General features: G+C 42.7%; 1 protein-coding gene across 1 annotated transcript in view; it reads right to left on the reverse strand.

Annotated features, from left to right (window-relative positions):
• LOC8029521 overlaps nucleotides 1-18,117 on the reverse strand; it is a 130,215-nt gene that overhangs the window by 97,051 nt on the left and 15,047 nt on the right. The window lies entirely within an intron of this gene.

Raw genomic sequence — 18,117 nt, forward strand, 5'->3', positions numbered from 1 at the left:
GATACGGTTCAGCTTCCGCTTCGACCAATTACGGTTGGGTTTCCGGACTGGGTATTTCCGGTTCATTTACGGTTTCTAGAAATCCGGTTTGCTTAGGGGCCCATATGACGGATTAAAATTCTGGATTCATTCCGGTTTATTTTTAAACCGTTTTTTTTTGGTAGGGATAAGTGCAGTTCTGCGCGTCTGCACGGCAGACCGAACTACAATCAGCATAATCACCATAGTTTGCGTAAACTGGACTTGGCAACCTCAGTCTGGGGCACGCTGCGCTACAGCTAACTGAGCTTTGATGGCGGCGTTTGCGGCATCGCGCATTATTGCCGACCAACAGCGTTGGCGAGACACTAAGTGTTTTGGAACGCTAAGAAAGCATCTAGTAAGAATGGTAGCAGCACAATTTTTTGAGGGAATAAATAAAAATCAAAGACGCCGCAACAACAAACCTAAAAAAAGTGGAAAAGGAAACGACGGTATTTGCGGAACGGGGAGAAAACTTGCACTCCATGGACGATTGATGAATCAATGGATGCAAACGGGACCGCGCGGCACATAAAGCAGACGCGCCGCGCCGCCTTCGCAGGGTATCGGCAACGCCACCAATGACAGCGTCCACACTACTGTGGCTAAAACTGTTTTGTATAGCGCTCTGCTCACGTAAGCTATTTATTAGAAACTAGGGTCGGCTGCTACGCGGGACTTCTATGGAAAATGCTTTTCCTGGGAACCGCTCCATGGCGCCACTGTCTTGTCGAACGCTTCCAATACACTCAAGGTCACCAAATATACAACAGAAACAAATTACCCCAAACAAATGTTATTGTACAGTAACACGTAACCAAACAACGAATGAATAAATTTGTTCAATGGGAAGTATTGTCTATACCAGTGGTTCTAACCATTGATGTTTGCGAACCCCTTGTGGATCAGCGGAGATGATGGATGACCCTATTCGTGGGGAGGGGGAAAGAAATGCATGGGGCAACTATTATAATCATTTAGTATCTTGATATAACTAAGTACTAGTGTGAAGAACACTTCTCTCATTGAGATACACACTAGAAAACTCCCCCGAAAATTGGAATGTTTCTTCTCAATCTGAAAAAGACAGCTTTTATTGCCGGGCTTGACTACTCAATCAGGGCTTGGCGGACCCCTAGAATGCCTTCCCAGACCCCAAAAGATCCGGAGACCCCCATGTGAGCACCATTGCTTTATACAAACGGCTATCACAAAATAATAAAGTAAAATGTGCGCAGAAAAAAAATGAAGCAAAATAAAAGGCAGTTCACGAGAAATGATATATGTAAATATATAATTCGAAAAGCAATTAGGACGCAAAATATAGTAAACAGACAAATAGGGACCACCAAAGTTTAACCGATTTGATTAGAGAAAAACTTTGCCTTTCGTTAAAATTGTCCATCTCACTGTTTTTTTCCTTTTATTCCTCGATTCCCTAGACCTTTACCAAGAATATTTTCCCATAATCATTGTGAATATATTTGCTTTCTTCGTGAACTAGAAATTTTTGCTACAAAATCTCAGCGCTCATTGCGAATTTAATGCTCCATCCGGAAGTGCGGGTAAAATCTCGTGCATTTTATAACCCCACGTTCAATTGCCTAGTCCTGAATATGACATGATAAGTCAATGTGTCATTTTTCTCACGTTTAACCATACATATATATATATATATATATATAGATTTTTAAAACCCTGTTCGAGATTCATAGAGCAAAATCATATTTCCTTATGCTCTACTTTTATTACTTGTATATTGCTACATAATACTTCGTTTGCACCTTCTCCTAGGCATTCGTTTCTCGACCTATTGCACACAGCCCACGCAACGTAGTACGCTTCTAAGCCTCGTCACTATTATTAAATATTAATATAACGGCTATTTTTCTCTGTTCATCATTTTTGTGTTTAAGCAATTTGTGTCAAAATAGATGTAAATGTTTCCGATTCATTGAGCATGTTCCGTTCCTGTTAGATCTTTTCGCAGCACAATTTTCTTATTTCCTCTTGGAATTAAAAAGACGGCATTCATTATGTTCATTTTAATGCGGTTTCCTTGACGTAACTCCTACCTCATTCCCTTATGACTGGTTTTGATCATATTTTTAGCAACATAATATTTAAGGAAGCTCCGCACTAAAGTAAATCGACCAGAGAGGTACATGTTTTATCATATACATTTGTTAACAAAATTTCACGCTAATCGATCCACTTAAATATTTATTATAAAGATTGGAAACCATATTCAGATTTATTTTGGATTTAAGTGGATATAAGTTGCACAGCACGGGTCTCACTCCAGTTTTATTAAACTATAGTTAGCGGCAAGAAACTTATGTTGGGGGGGGGGGGGGGGGGGCACAACTATAGCTGAAACGGCACATGTAACTGTCTAGAGTGACAGTGGTACTATAAACTAAAAACAATCAATACACGTGCCAAAAATCAAGCCGAGGTACTTTGATGACCCTGAGGTGTTTCAGAAGTTATTTTGCTCACGCCATACTCTCGCGTCATAGCCATGAATGCCCTACGAACATGCAACGCACGTTTGGCAGTGTGGCAAAACAAATAGTGTCTACTGCTCTTGCTACCGTGAATGTCCTACGCAGACTCAGACTAGCTGCGCCAAAAAGAATAATGGTGGCATTGCCAGAAATTAATTTTTTTTCTATCAACGCTGACGGCTTTTGCTTTCTTCTTTGTGTTCCCCGCAAAGCGTAGAAGAGCGCGAAACAAAAATTAGCAGAGGAAAGCGCAAGAGTTAGCCGCGCTTGTACGCGAGCAGCCTCATGCGCGCGTAGTGTTCATTCATGCGGATATAGCCGGAGCGAGGCAACTCACCTAGCAGGCAACAGTGTCTTCGCACACGCTTTATTTTGAGTTAGTTCCACCTCAGTTACCACAGGACACTCGGCGTGCACATTTTACGACGGCTCTCTGATGGGTGCCAAACTTTGGGTAATATGCGAACAACACCGCGCACAAACGCGTGCTCCGGGACGTCAAACAAAAAAAGACAGAGTGTACGCATCAATGGGCCTCATGATGCCCTTTACTTTTCTTATCCCTTCGTTATTCCATCTCAATGAATTTGTTTTTCAGCGTAATTGTCGGGGTGATAACTCTCTGCCCCCTTTAGGTGGGCGACTTTTCATGATGAACGAGCTGGATATTACACGACCCATGGCTTGCGCTGTATCGACTTCCACTGAAAGAGAAGGCCGCGAGGTGCCGGTCATTTACGATCACTCAATGGTAATTTAGTGACAGGCTTTCTGAGCACCGCTTTGGAGGGGGCTGCGCTAGTATCTGAGCAGCAGGCTCTCAAGTTAGGTAGGTCGTTTAGATATTCAACAAATAGTTTGGAAACAAGTGTTTGTTACATATACACTGTGACCTGCGTTCTCTTGAGACAAATGCTCGGCATACAGATGTTCATCAGGATATGCGACTGAAGCATGAGTTGATGCGTTCCCATATAAAATGCCGGTAGCTGTAGCCTATGGTTGATTAATTTTGTTGATGATAAACACTTCTCAGAAGTTGAGGATGCAAATAGGTTGAGCATGCTTGTTGGATACAAGCAATCTGAAGAACGAATTTTATTAACTTTCTCAATGTGCTTAAAGGGATACTGAACCGAAATTCTGAGTTCACAAAGCAAGGCTGCACGGATGGGCGGGACGCTGCAAAACCCAAAAACATCCAATATACAGCGATATCTAACGGATCGCCATATTTTTTGGAAAAGAAGTGCGCTATTGAACACTACCTACGAGGACGAAGAGACAATTCACGTCACGACTCCCATTCCTTCTCCTCCTCGCTTCGTCCTGTCGAGCTAGTGAACCGAAGCGAGGAGGAGAGAAGCGAGGCCGCATCCCCTCCTTCTCAAATTCTCCCGGAAAACAATGACGTCAAAGACCTCTCTTGACCGCGCACTTCTTTTCCAAAAGTACAGCCACTCGTTTGATATATCGATGTATGAGTGACGTTTTGGAGTTCGTAGCGTCCCGTCCAACGCTTCTGCGGCCTTATTTCGCGGAATCCAAATTTCGGTTCAGTATCCCTTTAAGTCCGCTATAGAAGATAAAGCTCCGGAACGATGACGTCCTTGCGCTTATTCTGTCCACTCCAGCTAATATCTCACCTAAATTATTTTTGTACAATAGTAAGAAATATCAGGACACAACAATCACGTTAATGGAGATCAATTGCGTAGGTAACAGCAAAAGTGATTATTTTCACTGGTAGTTGTGATAAGAGATCAATAAATATTGGCTACCGCATTTCTTTTTTGTTTAACAGACCACGTCATACCGGAACTAGAAGTGCGTATTTATTTTTCTGAACGACATATTCAAAGTGTTGCCATTATTAGCTCTTCCTAAGGATCCGCAGTTCTTATCACTGTTGGCCATTGCAAGTTCCTGAAAAAAAATTAAGTGGTGGTAAAAGAAGAATATCTAATATTGGTCATTTGCTGTCTTGATCAGAATTAGGGCAGGGCGGACAATAGCCATTGTTAAAAAGGAAGTAAAAACAAAACAACACCCAGCATGTCAACTCTTGAAGGACTTCAATAGTAGAGCCAATCTTAACGATGGGGTGTTAGGAAAAAACAACTAGAGTTATTCAAAATAAGAAAGCAACTCTTTCTTTTTGATAGCAACATAGCAATTAAGGCTCAAAAATTACCCTGCCCAAAGTTATAAAATATTCAAGACTACAAAGTACGTTGCAGTGCCTATTAACAGATAATAAAACGTTGAGAATAAGTTAGTTGTTCCGTGCGCTGAACAGGAATATCGGAACAGATAAGAAAGCCTTAGTAATGGTGAGAAATTAGCACATAAAAGGCAAGGGTATCTGCTATCATGCCGGCAGTATGTTGCTGACAGTGTGCGATTTCTTTTTGGGAGACATGGCAAGCGGGAAACAGTATAAAGCTGCACCGAACCCCAATTTGGAAATGGTAGGCCTTAAGTTTTCTAAGTTCTAAAAGAGCTCGAGATATACACACCAACATTGCAAGTACGCTCTTTCAAGCGAACGCAATAATTTTTTTAATTAAAAAATAACACCCACATGTGAAGCTAGAAGCAATAAATGATGCATATCGCGCTAGTCCTTTAAAGAAACAGGGTAGCTAATGCAAATTTTAAGGGACGGCAAAATGACGTATTCCTCTAGTTGGTTATTATTGGTGAATATCTGCACCGTACCTGGACGAGCTTTGAGGGTAGACGAAGAAAACGAGCTGAAGCGTAGGATTTTTCAAAAGAGACAATAAGAACATTCGATGAATGACCGGTGAGGTGTCCAAGCTTTAATATATTCAGTTAGAAAATCAGCGGAAGAGACCAGCCGCACAGAGGTATCGTTATCTCCCATCCAATTAAAACGGGTCATGATATCTTTAAATGTAAAATAGATTGCCCATCTCATCATGTAACCCGACCTGAAAGAGTAGGTGCTCTATAAGCGAGATTACACGTGCCATCTGGTACACTGCGGGAACACAAAATGTCTACCAAGCGCACTAAATAATAAAATAATGTTTTCGGGAAAATAAAAAGACAAAGACAGTGGAGGTACTCATGCTCCACTCCATCTGTTGTAGCCTAAACTCTCTTTGAGATAGCTGTAGTAATAGCTTATTGCTTAGCTCTTAGGGTCAGGTCTGATTAGATTGTGTAAAATCAGAAGCGCAAGAATGTAAAGCAAATGCCACGAATTTTTTTCAATCTGAACGCCTCCCTCCCTTTCTCTTTTGAGGAACGCACGCAACACCACAGCTATCTCGCAAGCGCATCGGAGAGCCAACGCGTTCGTATTCCGGCGTTGCACGTTTTATTGCTTTACGCAAACCAGACTTCTCGGGGGATTTTATATACCCCTGGGTCTCCCAGATGGTCCTTTGGAAGCTTCGGCGTGGCTCTTGCACTAATTATTTGTATCTGTGTGCGCACACTATTTTTCTATTATTTATTATTATTTATTTGTTAAGGATGCATGTGAAGCCGTTAAAACGATAAGACGAGTTTCTGCGCAATCCCTTGTCTGTAGCCATTAGGAAGGCTGGAACTGAAGCGATAAAAAGAGTACAGTACGCGCGTACGCTTTTTATTGCCCGATCTTTTAAGGGTTGCGCACTCTGTAATTCTGGACAGTGTATCTGGGTTACGAAAGGAACCCTAAGTCTTGTGATTCTTTTGATTTGCAGTTTGCATAATTCGAAAAATACACGAGCGTAGTATGTTGTATTCGGACTGTGGATTTCAGCAATCTGAGAGTGGATTTGAGCGCATCTCAACCGGAATCAAAGTTGCTTACCAACCATATGTCACCATTGATTTGGGGCTACATTATAAATGTACCCTTATGCAATAATTATTCAAGAGACCTACACTGGAGGAACTTGAGTACCACAAATCGGTTAGTGCTGCCATTTTATTAACAGCATAAATACTTTGATTTAAGATACCTGCTTTATCTTTATTGTTGTCTGCACGTGTGTAACTACCCTTATTTTATTGACTAGAAGACTCGCCCGTCCTCGTTTCTTGCTGCCAATGCGTGCATCTCGTTACTGATAAAACTATTTTTTTTCTAATTACACTTCATGTTAAAAGCCATATATATCTTACCCGACTTGATAGGCAATTAAGACCATAAATATCACACACATAGCCCCACTGCGTTTTATCGGCGCTATATTTACAACGTCATCATAGCCTCCAGATATGACGCTGAATAAACACCCTCGTTCGGCTCTACAACGTACAACACACATCTATATTTGTTTGCATAGCTATTTGCGACACCCATTCCCAGTGTATTGAAAAATATAATTTTATTGGAAATTATTACTCTTGAAAATCTCTTTTTATGCCTTGTTTCTGCGAAAAACCCAAAATCTCCGTGAAACTGGATAACAACATTTTTTTTCCTCGAACACCTGCCACCCACGATATCAGTGTCTAGTCAAATCGAGCTCACTGCATACATCATTCCTTCTAGACAAAGCATGGTTTGCCACATGAAAACTGGTGAAATCTCTGTGCAAGCCGTGTTTTTAGCCAAAATATGTTAGTTGACGTTAAAATATCGAAAACAATATACGAATAGAAATTTATGTTGTAGGTTGTATATTTCTGAGTTGATCACCTTTCAAATGGCGTTATTTTAACATCCAAAATTTACTTTTGTAATGAACACGTAATCTCCCAAACCCATCTGAAGCGACTGACTCGCTTCTTCGTGCAGATTATTTAATTAAATAGCAGAAGCCAACCGTGCTAGATGCGAGATAGGTAGCGCTATCTTGCACGACTGTTCAGAGACCAGAGTAAAATAAGATCAGGGCTAAAACATCTATTTAAAAAAATTAATTTTATTATTATGAATTATAATTTTTTATTTGTAAGAGATGGCTTTAGAACAATGACAGGTAAAATTTTCTGTGTGAGAACTTTTTTTTTTTGAATTATGAAAATAGAAATACAGCTTAAATTTAGTTATGCTTAAACTGATAAGGTATAATTTAGTTAAGAGCTTTGCATTTATTCTCGACCCAGGTTTAAAATAAAGAAAAAATAAACTCCTCTTTCCTGACAAGCTCTATAAGACTTGGTCTTGGTAGATTCAAAACAACTTGCTCTTTTGAGTTACTAAAAAAAATCGTTTATAGCAATATATTACCAAATCGAAATATAATTCACGTGGTTACATGAAATAAAAGGGAACCTTGACACACCAACTCTGATATTTTTCGCATTGTCTCTTAGAAAGCCTCCAGCCGAAATGTGTTCCGTTGGCTTCGGACACACGCTACCACTAGGGCCATTGATTCTGCGGCCTGCTCTGAAATATATATTAACTTTCCATAGGACGCACCGAAACTGCAAAGCAAGAAATAAAAACAACGGTTTTCAGAGGCGCAAACTAATGATGTTTAAACTCAAGCACAGTTTGCGAGACAGTTCTTGGCAATAACCTTTTTGTTGTGTTGCAAAGCGCTCAAGGTAGAACAATTGAACAAGTACATTCGACAGAAATTTGTCTGGTACTGTCGAATAATGATTAGAGAGAAGGGACGTCCAACCAAGCTCACATTAGGAACCCAACGTTTCGTCGCCTGCTCGTGCCAGTCTTCAGGCGTGACTCCCGCGATGGCCCTTGAGGGAGAAGTCATTTTTTCAAACACGGTGGCCTTAAAGGTCCCATGAAACGAATTTTGGGCTGGAGTAAATCAATTTATATTGGGATTTTACTAATAGCACATTGTTCAGTGGATCAAAAGAACAAAGGTAGAAAGTCAGAAGCCTGACTTTCGCTACAAAAATTTGCAAAACATAGCGGACTATTTCGTACCTCCTTCGTACCTCACGGATGTTGGCATGCATTTTAACTAAAAAATACGTTTAACGTTTCGAGAAAATCAAAACAGAAGCTAGGTGGTCGATAGACAACTCCGATCATTATTTCGATGTTCGACAATTTTACTTTGCACCGAACACTTTCTATTTCCGATGATTCTTCGATTTTGGTGAAGTTACGATCATGCCTAGCAATTATGGCAACGCCACCACCCCTGCTACCATGATCCTTCCTAAATACTTTATATCCTGGAGGAACTATTTTGTCATTCATCACCAAATAATGCACCTCGTCTCCGTAATAACCACGATATCGAAGTAATTCTCAATTAAAATATTTTTAAGGTCCTCAGCTTTGTTATTGATGCTTCTTGCATTTAAATTAAACATAACAAAATTTCGTATATACTTAGTTGCACTTCGTCATATTGGTCGCAACTGATTGCTTCGAAATTCTCTTTCAGGTGCAAGTCTTACTGTATCATTTATCTTATCATCCCCGGCGTACGCAGCTCCGTTTATTTTTATCTTTTTGTATGTGAGGAAACACTTTTCACCATTCACTCTGTTTGTGCTTCTTTTTCCCCTGAGTTTTCGCCTAATATTTCTGACCTCTATTGAATAGTCTTCGTTGAGAAAGATGCGTGTTCCCTTTAGCCTTTTTGCGTTATAAAGATTGGATTTTTGTCCTCTGAAAATCGTAGAAAATCCCGTGAAGTCGTAGAAAATCCCGTGATATGTTACCGGGTAACTGACTGCCCAGCCTGTCAATCTGCTGTAAACTGACAACATTAATCCCTTATTTTCCACTGAATACCTATACTCCGAGACAACTTTTCTTGGCAATGCAGTGGAAGGTACAGGCCCGCATCCCCTCTCCCATTTTGAGTGCGCGCGGGCTCTCCTCCTCTCCCCGGAAATGGGGAGGAGGAGAGCCTGCGTACACTCAAAATGGTAGAGGGGACGCGGGCCTGTACCTTCCACTGCATTGCCAAGAAAAGTCGCCGAGTATAGTCAATAACCTGTATAGTTAACAAAGCCTGTATTTCGCTCAAGGTTTATTCAATACCGTAGATTATAAGGTTTTTACGCCTTTGATTTTGTAAATGCTCTACTTTCGTTTGTAATTTCAAATTGGCTCTCTGTAGGCTCTTCAGACACGTGTCCAGCGACGCAATTTGATTTCGGGCTTCCTGCACTTCACTTGACCGACGCTGTAAATTCGCTATCGACTACTCTATGGATTCTAGTCGTTGACCAAAACTGTTTTGGTTTCTCGTGATCTCACCAACATCCAAAGCCAGTCTGTTTCTCTCCCTGGAACAGCTGTTGCATAATCATAGTGTCAGGTCCAGGATTGAGCTCGACATCGCCGCTAAGATGTAACAATAATGCAAGCACACTCCAAGACTCGGAGATCATGGTATACAAGCTGCGTGGGCTCAGCAGCACTCTCAAGGTGATGCAATCGTGCTTAAAACAGTTGTAGAAGTTATTTCTACTAACCTGTACGTAGAACACAAGCGATTACACATCCCTGCTTCGATCGTGCCACCGAGCCCACTAAAGCCGCAGCGTTTCCAGGGGCAGCTTGTCAGAGCAGCCATGGGGCACGCCTCCGTCGTAGTAGCCAATCCCTGGTGTTCCGGCGCATACTTTCTTGTTCTGTGGTCGTCGATGACGGGAAACCCACTTTGCACGCGTCAGGATTGCGGTTGATTATAACGGACGTTGTGCAGATTGACAGGACATGACTATGCAGCCACTGGTCTTGCATTCCCGCAGTTAGCTTTGCCCTATTCTTTCTTTTGTGAACACCTGGGTATGCCCCGCTCAGGCTGACAGACAATACGGCCTACAACCTGTTTAGCGATTTTCGAGTACTGGGCCCTTATCTTCTACTACCCTTTTATATTCTAAGAGCCTTTCATTTAAACAACGACCAGTTTGCCCAACAAAAGAAAACCCACTTGGAAATTACTAAACATGCTGTAGACTGTAATGACTGTCAGCCCGAGTGGGGGGATAACCAGGTTTGCACAAAAAGAAAGAAAATGGTTGGAGAGTTCTCAAAGAGACCATGCGTATTTTGATCTTTGGCAATTGTGTAAGCACACCGTCCTTGGCATTTGCCAGTAATATGAAGCATTTTTGTGTCTCTGAGGTCTAGTTTTGTGTGTTTTCCAAGAATAGTAAAGACCCTGTCACACTTAGCAGCAGTTGGACAACTCTGACCGGCCACACAAGGAAATCGTTTTGCCGGCAACCCTGTCACATCGCCGAAACAGCAACAGTCGGGCAACATGTTTCTGCTGCCCGGCAACCGTGCTGACCGATTTGTTGTCCAACCACCCTGACACACCGCACTGACGGCGGGGACAACACGGGAAACAAAACGACATCTTGATTATTTATCTTTGTCCGCGTGCTGCGTGGAGTCGCTGGAAATGTGACTCTACAAAGCTGTAAGTCGTTCGACGGGCCGGAAATTACCACGGGACGACGTCAGCTAGTGACTGTGACTAGAAAACTTGACACGCGGAGCATTTTTCGCCTTTTATCTATTCAATATGTTTTTTATTCGCTGACAACGCAGATAGCCCTAATCGAGGAAGGTGGGATCACTGATATATATATGCTCGGAATTTACGCCCCCGAATGAAGTGTTTCTGTCCGGTTCTCTCTTTCATGCAATTCCTATTTCTACTGTAAAATTTAGTTAGCACCGCAGTAGACCAAAGCGTGTTTTGTAGCGTGGTGTTGAGCTGAACTAACATTGCTTAAAACTGCGACACCGACACGATCAGCCTTCATAACAATCGGTGGAATAAATATTTTTCAACGCTGTCTATATGACTACCGCCTTCTATCTGATCGCTTCATTCCCCAAAAACGTCCTGGCTATTTTTTAAACCAATAAGGCGTCTGGTAGCGGCTGTTTCCAGGTTCCAAGCATCAACGATCATGATCAGTGTGGTCGTGGTCATGATCAGATTGAACGTTTTTAATATTTGCTTTCCTGGATTATTTTTATTATATTTGATCAGTAGGCATGCCATTTTATTTCACTAGCAGTAATGTGACCTGGTCTCTCGGCTGTTCTAAATTCAACAACAGTCTGAACTACCACGACCATAGTTGTGAGCATTTCGACAATCACTTTTCGTAATTACGCAGTAAAAACAATCATGAAATTAACTTGCCGGCCCGAAATTCGCTCAGCCCGCGATCAGGGCAACACACGTTGTCCAACACAATTTGCTGCTATTCCTGTCGCCGAAAGCTGTCATACCGAGGCATCATTTATTTATCGTCCATGTTGTGCTGCTGTTGACACGATGTGACAAGTTTGTCGGACAACACGGGGAGTGAGCAACAAGTTGCCCGAGTGTTGGACAACGTGTTGCGTTGCTGTTGCCGTCGTGTTGTCTCAGTGTGGCCGGGCCTTAAAAGCTGTGCTTGAGTTGCCTGTTATAGCATGTTACTGGTCAGCCCTAAAGCGACATCGTTTGGGTGGCGGGTTGGTGAGAAAGGCGGGGGGCACCACGAATCATTTGGTCCTGCCTGAGTGTCCGTCTTCCGGTAACTTAGTGGAGGGGGGGTGCTCCTTTTTTGGTGGTGAGGGTCTTTACGTAAGTATATAAAATAATTCGTTCTTCAAATAAACTAGAAGCTGCGTTTGAGACTTGTTGCTGCCTTGTCCGTTTCTTTTTTATCGCTTTGTGCTTTTTGGTTAGTACGAAACTTCTTCACCGGCTCGCCTTTGTGCTTACCCTTGCTATGGTTGTTTTTATTTCCGGGATCAGATCCCGTTGCACTGCAATGACGGTCACGCTCCTCTTTGGCACCTGAAAGTGGTCATTCATCGTTTATTGCTTTCCTTTGTTCCTCTTCCTCCTCTTCTTGGTCCGAGTTTTTTTCGAAAATTCCCCCCCCTCCCCCCCCCCCCCCGCCTCCCTCTGTTCCGGTGATCGGAAAGGGTGTCGAGAGCTCCATCGAGTCACAAGGTCCAAAATAGATCTCTTGACGCGTTGGAAGCCCTGACTCTTCAAACAGGAGTCAAGAGATCGAATGTGGATTAAGATGTTCAACGCGTCAGGAGATTCAACCTGTCAAAACATACATGCCGAGTAAAAACGTCCAACGCGTCAAGAGGTCCAATGAATCAGGAGGTCCAAAATAGACTTTTTGAAGCGTTCGATATTCTGACTCGTTGGACCTCATGACACACATTAAATCTCTTGACGTGTCTGGCGAATCAGAAGGTTTAACGCGTCAAGAAATCCATCATTGGCCGTTTGGAATCGATGGATCTCTCGACCAGAAGTTCAAAGGGAGGAGGGGGGTCGGAGATCGAACTACAAAAATGCGCGGACGAGGGTGTCGAAAAGAAGTATAGAGTGCGTTAATCAGCGAGCTACGTCCCAGCGGGTCGACACTTGCATACGTGCTCCCAATTTCACCTCATTATGGACACCAGAGGACGCAACGCACCACTGAAGTCAATCCAGTGCAGTGTGCGTGTCACGTGATCTGCCAGAGGACCGCAGCGACGCGCTGAGCACGCGTAGCCATGTTATATGCCAAGAGCACTGGATTGACCGTGACCACTCCTAGCGTCCCATATGGTCCATCGTAAGGTGAAGTGGATTGTGGTTTCCTTCCCAAAAGCTGACTCGGCCAGCACCGGAAGAAAAAGTAAAACAAAAATGTGCATTCTCGCTCAGCGGCGTGATTGCGGATTGATTCGGTTGCCAGCGCGTCACGCCCCTTCCGCGCATAGGCAACGCCCGGGCCCGCTTTGTTTTTCTGGTTGACCTCATTTATTATTTATCGTGATTCATGGGGCGCATTCAGTTACATTCGGGGGAAACCTTTCCCCTCGCGGTGTTGGTGGGCGACCGTTGCCGCGGCCCTCCTTTACGAAGACTCGGTCTGCGCGGCGGCCCCAAGGCTACAATCTGTCTCGTCGATCAAAGAAAACGCCCGTGCAAATATAGAAGCGATCACTTTCAAAACGTATCTTGAGGGTACAGGTACCAGCCTCTTCTTACGGGGGACAAGGGGGAAAGAATAAACAAAGTTGTAAGAGCGCTCTGTAGACCAGAAACTGCCAAGTTCCGAGAAGTATCGCTAGCGAGCACAGCCATATATTTTTATATTGCGCGTCTTGATGTGTTTCACTAAGATTTCCCACGATGTTGGCGTACGTTGCAGAAGAAAAAACAAGCATGAAAGAGTTGGATAAAATGGTGTCTTTGGCGTTTTCAGATAAGATCGAACAACCATGTCCGGTGACAATTTTGAATTTTGATGAAAAAAAATTTTTGCTGGCTCCATGCCCAGAAGAATAAAAGCAATCCTTGTTATCAAAAGAAAAAAAAAATGTCTTTGCAAAAAAAGAAAAAAAAAAAAATCTGTAAGCATTTTGTCAGTCACGTGCATGTTTTGCGTATCGGGCGGCTTCCGCCAAAAAAGTATTTCGGCTACGGGTTTGGACATATTTACTGATAACTTAGGCAAGGACGGATTGTCAAAAAGTACTAATCACTGAGTATTAGGGATATTATTTTAAAAAAAAATGCAAACACGGCACATTGCGCAATAACGCTCTAAATTAAAGATTTTTTGCTCCATATCTATAAAAACTAAGGTCTTCAACTTTTGCCAGTGTGTTTCCCTGTATATTGTACATCTTTGCATGAAATATTGTTGTCCTGGTTAGCGGCAGAAATCTACAAGAATTGCTCACACGGGGGCATTTAAAGGGCCACTCCACTCAATTCCGAAGATTTTAAGATAATGAGTGAATTTGCATTAAAAAGCCCTTGTAAAAGACCCCGCGTCGTTTGCTTCACGAAAAATGGGATATATATATTTTGAAATCTAATTTTAAACACGAGCAGAAATTGAAACCAAAACTTCTGCTCCGTCCGGCAACATTTGCCTCGAATCGCCAAAAACATGGCCATCACGTGGTATGAGATGTCACGACGTGATCCTCTACGCAACGATGGGCGGGATTGGGGCGGGCGTGTATTAGGCGCAAGAGTCGTCTGCAGCGCACTCTCGGCAACGTTTTGGTTTCTACTACATTTGACGACGTCTGCACAACTTCGGCATATGCCTGCGCACGTAGTGGACGCAGTGTGGACGAAACTCCGAGAGACAATTTTCACAAACGGCGAGACGACGACGGCGGTAACGGCGGAACCACGGCGGGTCGACCGTACGGCTCCCAAGAAGCGCGCTGCGCAGGCGCGTTACGCCAGTCACGTGCACACCGCTGAGCCCCGAGAAGAAGCGTTGCTGACGACATGCGCTACGCTCGTACAGAGAAGTAAAAACAAGAAAAGGGGGGCAATGGTGATGACGTTTGGCTCAGTGTTTGCTACGCCCACGCCGTAGCCTTGAGTGCGCTTTTGGTTGCGCCTGAATTTGCCCGCTCGAGCCAGCCGATTGCCATAACTTGGCGAGTTGCGAAGTTTGCCGGTCCGTAAAATATTTATTTAGACAGGCGTTGTAGTATTTGACGAGTGGTCTTCTTAGGCGATACTGAAGAGGACTGCATTGTTTTTGTCAAAACCAAAAATGAAGCGCAGTCGCCCTTTAACTAAATATGCATAATTTTGAAAATCATTTAAAAAAAAGACCATATTTAATACTCTTTAAAATCTCTGAAATTAACGTTTATAATATGTACTAACAAAGTTTGCAAAACCATATTGCAATATCTATGTGGCTTTGAAGTCACAAAGCGAGAAATATGGCCAAATTGACGCTAACGCGGTTGCCATAACTGGGGCGTGCACATACCTGTTCTTCATATTTTTATTATTATTAAAAAACGTAAAGATGCTACGGGGAGGTCAGGAAAAGGCAGATTGACAGCAAAGAGGTAGACGGTAGCTTTGAAGAGAAAAATCCTAACATTTTCGCACAACCGAGCCAAAAATGACCACGGGCCGGAGCGATCGAGGTGCGCCACCCTGTAGCATGCTTCGCGGTGCCTGTTTAAACAGCTGGCGTGTAGCGTCTCCGTCTACGCGACGTAAATGAAGCAACCGGAATGACTTCGCAAACAGATCAGCCGACAACTTTGGCGGTAACATGGTATAGGAGATAGGGCACGGCAGAGCCTGAACCTGCGCCGCCTGTGAGTGCCAATAGATCCGCCGCCGTGGAGCGCAGCACAGCGCGTAGAAAATAGACACTTAAAAAATGCGATTGAATGAGATTGTTAGTAACTTAATTTACATGACAACGGTTTGGAGAATCGTGAAATTCACTTTGTGAATGCTGATGTGACCTACGTCAGTGATGGTGCAGCAACCGACTTTAAGAACAAGTACCAACTACACGAGCTGCAGAGCAACAAGTACACGTCAGCGAAGTGTATTTTTTCAGCAACTGGGCATGGCAAGAGTGCCTGCGATAGAATCGGAGGTCGTGTCAAGCACCAGGCAAAGTTATACGACCATCGACGGCCCACCACGTCGGTGATCAAGTCGGCGTCAGAGATGGTTGCCGCACTGAACACTAAACTGGCGAACGTGAAACTAATCCACCTCCCGAAAGCTGACGCCAAAGCGTTCAGGGACATGAAAGCAAAGGAGTGGGACTCTGTTTCCGTTGTACGTAGAATTCAGTCCTGTCATTTGTGACAGTGTACGCGGTTCGAGATTTTGCAACCACAGCTGTTTTAGCAAGAACCGTAGACGCAGAAGAGATATATCTTTGAAAGTAAAGTTTCCTAGGGCTGCGAAAAGCAGATTGAAGTCGCCAGCTTGCAGCGCCACTGAGAAGAAACGAACAGTCATCCCTACAGGCAATACGTAAAAAAAATGTTCCTCCTCGGAGTGCCAGGAGAGCGCCGTGACTGACTCCGTTTAGCGTCCGACAGAAAGAATGTAAGAGATAAACGCCAAATGTGCACACAGGATCTTGATTCATTAATCTCGTTTCAGTTGTACCACCTTAAACGTGTGTTCTTTCTTAACACTATTTAAACCTGGTCGTCGGTAGCCCTGCCTCCCTACGAAGGGTAGGCTCCGAAATTCACTGATCCGAGAAATCTTTCGTATAAATTCCTATTTTTCCCAAACTCGTGTCACAATGCTTTATCTTCACAGACTGGCTACATTTTTCGACCCTTATCTTGCCCTTGTTTGAAATCGGCAACGTCCTATCTTTCTGTACTCCCGTTACGACAATTCAGCAGATTTAGCGCTCTGTAAAATAACAAAAAAATATATATATGGCAAAGCATTTCTGAAGGGCCTAATAAAACAGATTGTGAGCCTTGACTTCTAAAAAGTAGAAGAAAAATGAAGATGGCCTTCATTTTAAACTGATTTACCAATTGTTGGAAAATCAATAACCTGTCTACATTTCAGTGTATTTTTTTTGTAGAAAGGTTTTCATTTTTAAATTCAATGATAATTTAGGCGAATATAAAGCAAAGGACTCCAAATCTTGTTAAGAAATAGAAATTTCTAGTCTTTTAATAACTGGATTCCTAAAGCTCTGAATCGCGTCGTAATCGAAAATGCATGTTTACCTCCTTTAATTTTGTGTATAGTGTGTGCACAAAAAAATGTGAACTCTAAGGCGACAACAGTTTTTATTCTATAAATGTCCAGAAGGACGGTTTCACGCAAGTCGCAAAAAAGTGCCCGTATACCGACAGCGACTTTGTTATTTTTGTCCCTCAAGATATATTTTATTTTTCCCAAGAAAAGTTTGAAAGTGTTTTAGCGCTTGCACAACAAGTAAAAAAAATATTTTGGCAAAAATAAGAAAAAAAATGTCAAACGGACATGGTCGTTCGATTCTATCTGAAAACGCCAAATACAGACAATCTTAGTCAATTGAAATTCTTTTTTTTTTTAAGTATCTCTATTTTTTACGCGTTGTTTGGCCCTCCACGTCGGCGGATCTATTGGCGCTCACAGGCGGTGCAGGTTCAGGTTCTGCCGCGCCCCACCTCCTATATATGCTACAGCCAAGGTTGTAGGCTTATATGTTTGCTAAGTTGCTCCTGTTGCTTCATTTATGTCGAGTAGACGGGGACGCTACATGCCGGCCGTTGAAACAGGTACCGCGAAGCATGTTACAGAGTGGCTCACCTCGATCGCTCCGGCCCATGGGCATTCTTGGGCCGTTTGTACGAAAATGTATTAGGAATTTTCCCTTCAAAACTACTGTCAACCTCTGTGCTGTCAATGTGTCTTTTCCTGACAAGCCCGTAGAATTTTTTTTTTCATTTTTAAAAATAATAAAATTGTACAAAACATTTATGTGTACTCCCCATTTATGGCAACACCGCTAGCGTCAATTTGGCCATATTTCTTGATTTATAACTTCAAAGCCACATAAGTATTGCATTATAGTCTCGCAGATTCCGTTAGTACATATTATAAATGTTAATTTCGGAGAGTTTAAAGAAAATAAAGGTGGGAATTTTTTAAAAGATTTTCAAAATAATGCATTTTTGAGTTAAATTCCCCTGCGTGAGAAATTCTCGTAAATTGCTCCCGCTAAACAGGACAACGATATTTCATGCCCAGACGAACTATATACAAGGCAACATACTGACAAACTTTTTAAGACCTTAGCTTTCATAGATACGGAGACAAAAATCGTTACTCCTGAGTGTTATTCCGCAAAGTACCGTGTTTGCGATTTCTTTTTCTCAAAGTAACAACCC

The sequence above is a fragment of the Ixodes scapularis genome, unplaced genomic scaffold (genome assembly GCF_016920785.2).
Source record: "Ixodes scapularis isolate PalLabHiFi unplaced genomic scaffold, ASM1692078v2 PGA_scaffold0__279_contigs__length_252992795, whole genome shotgun sequence".
Lineage (NCBI taxonomy): Eukaryota > Metazoa > Arthropoda > Arachnida > Ixodida > Ixodidae > Ixodes > Ixodes scapularis.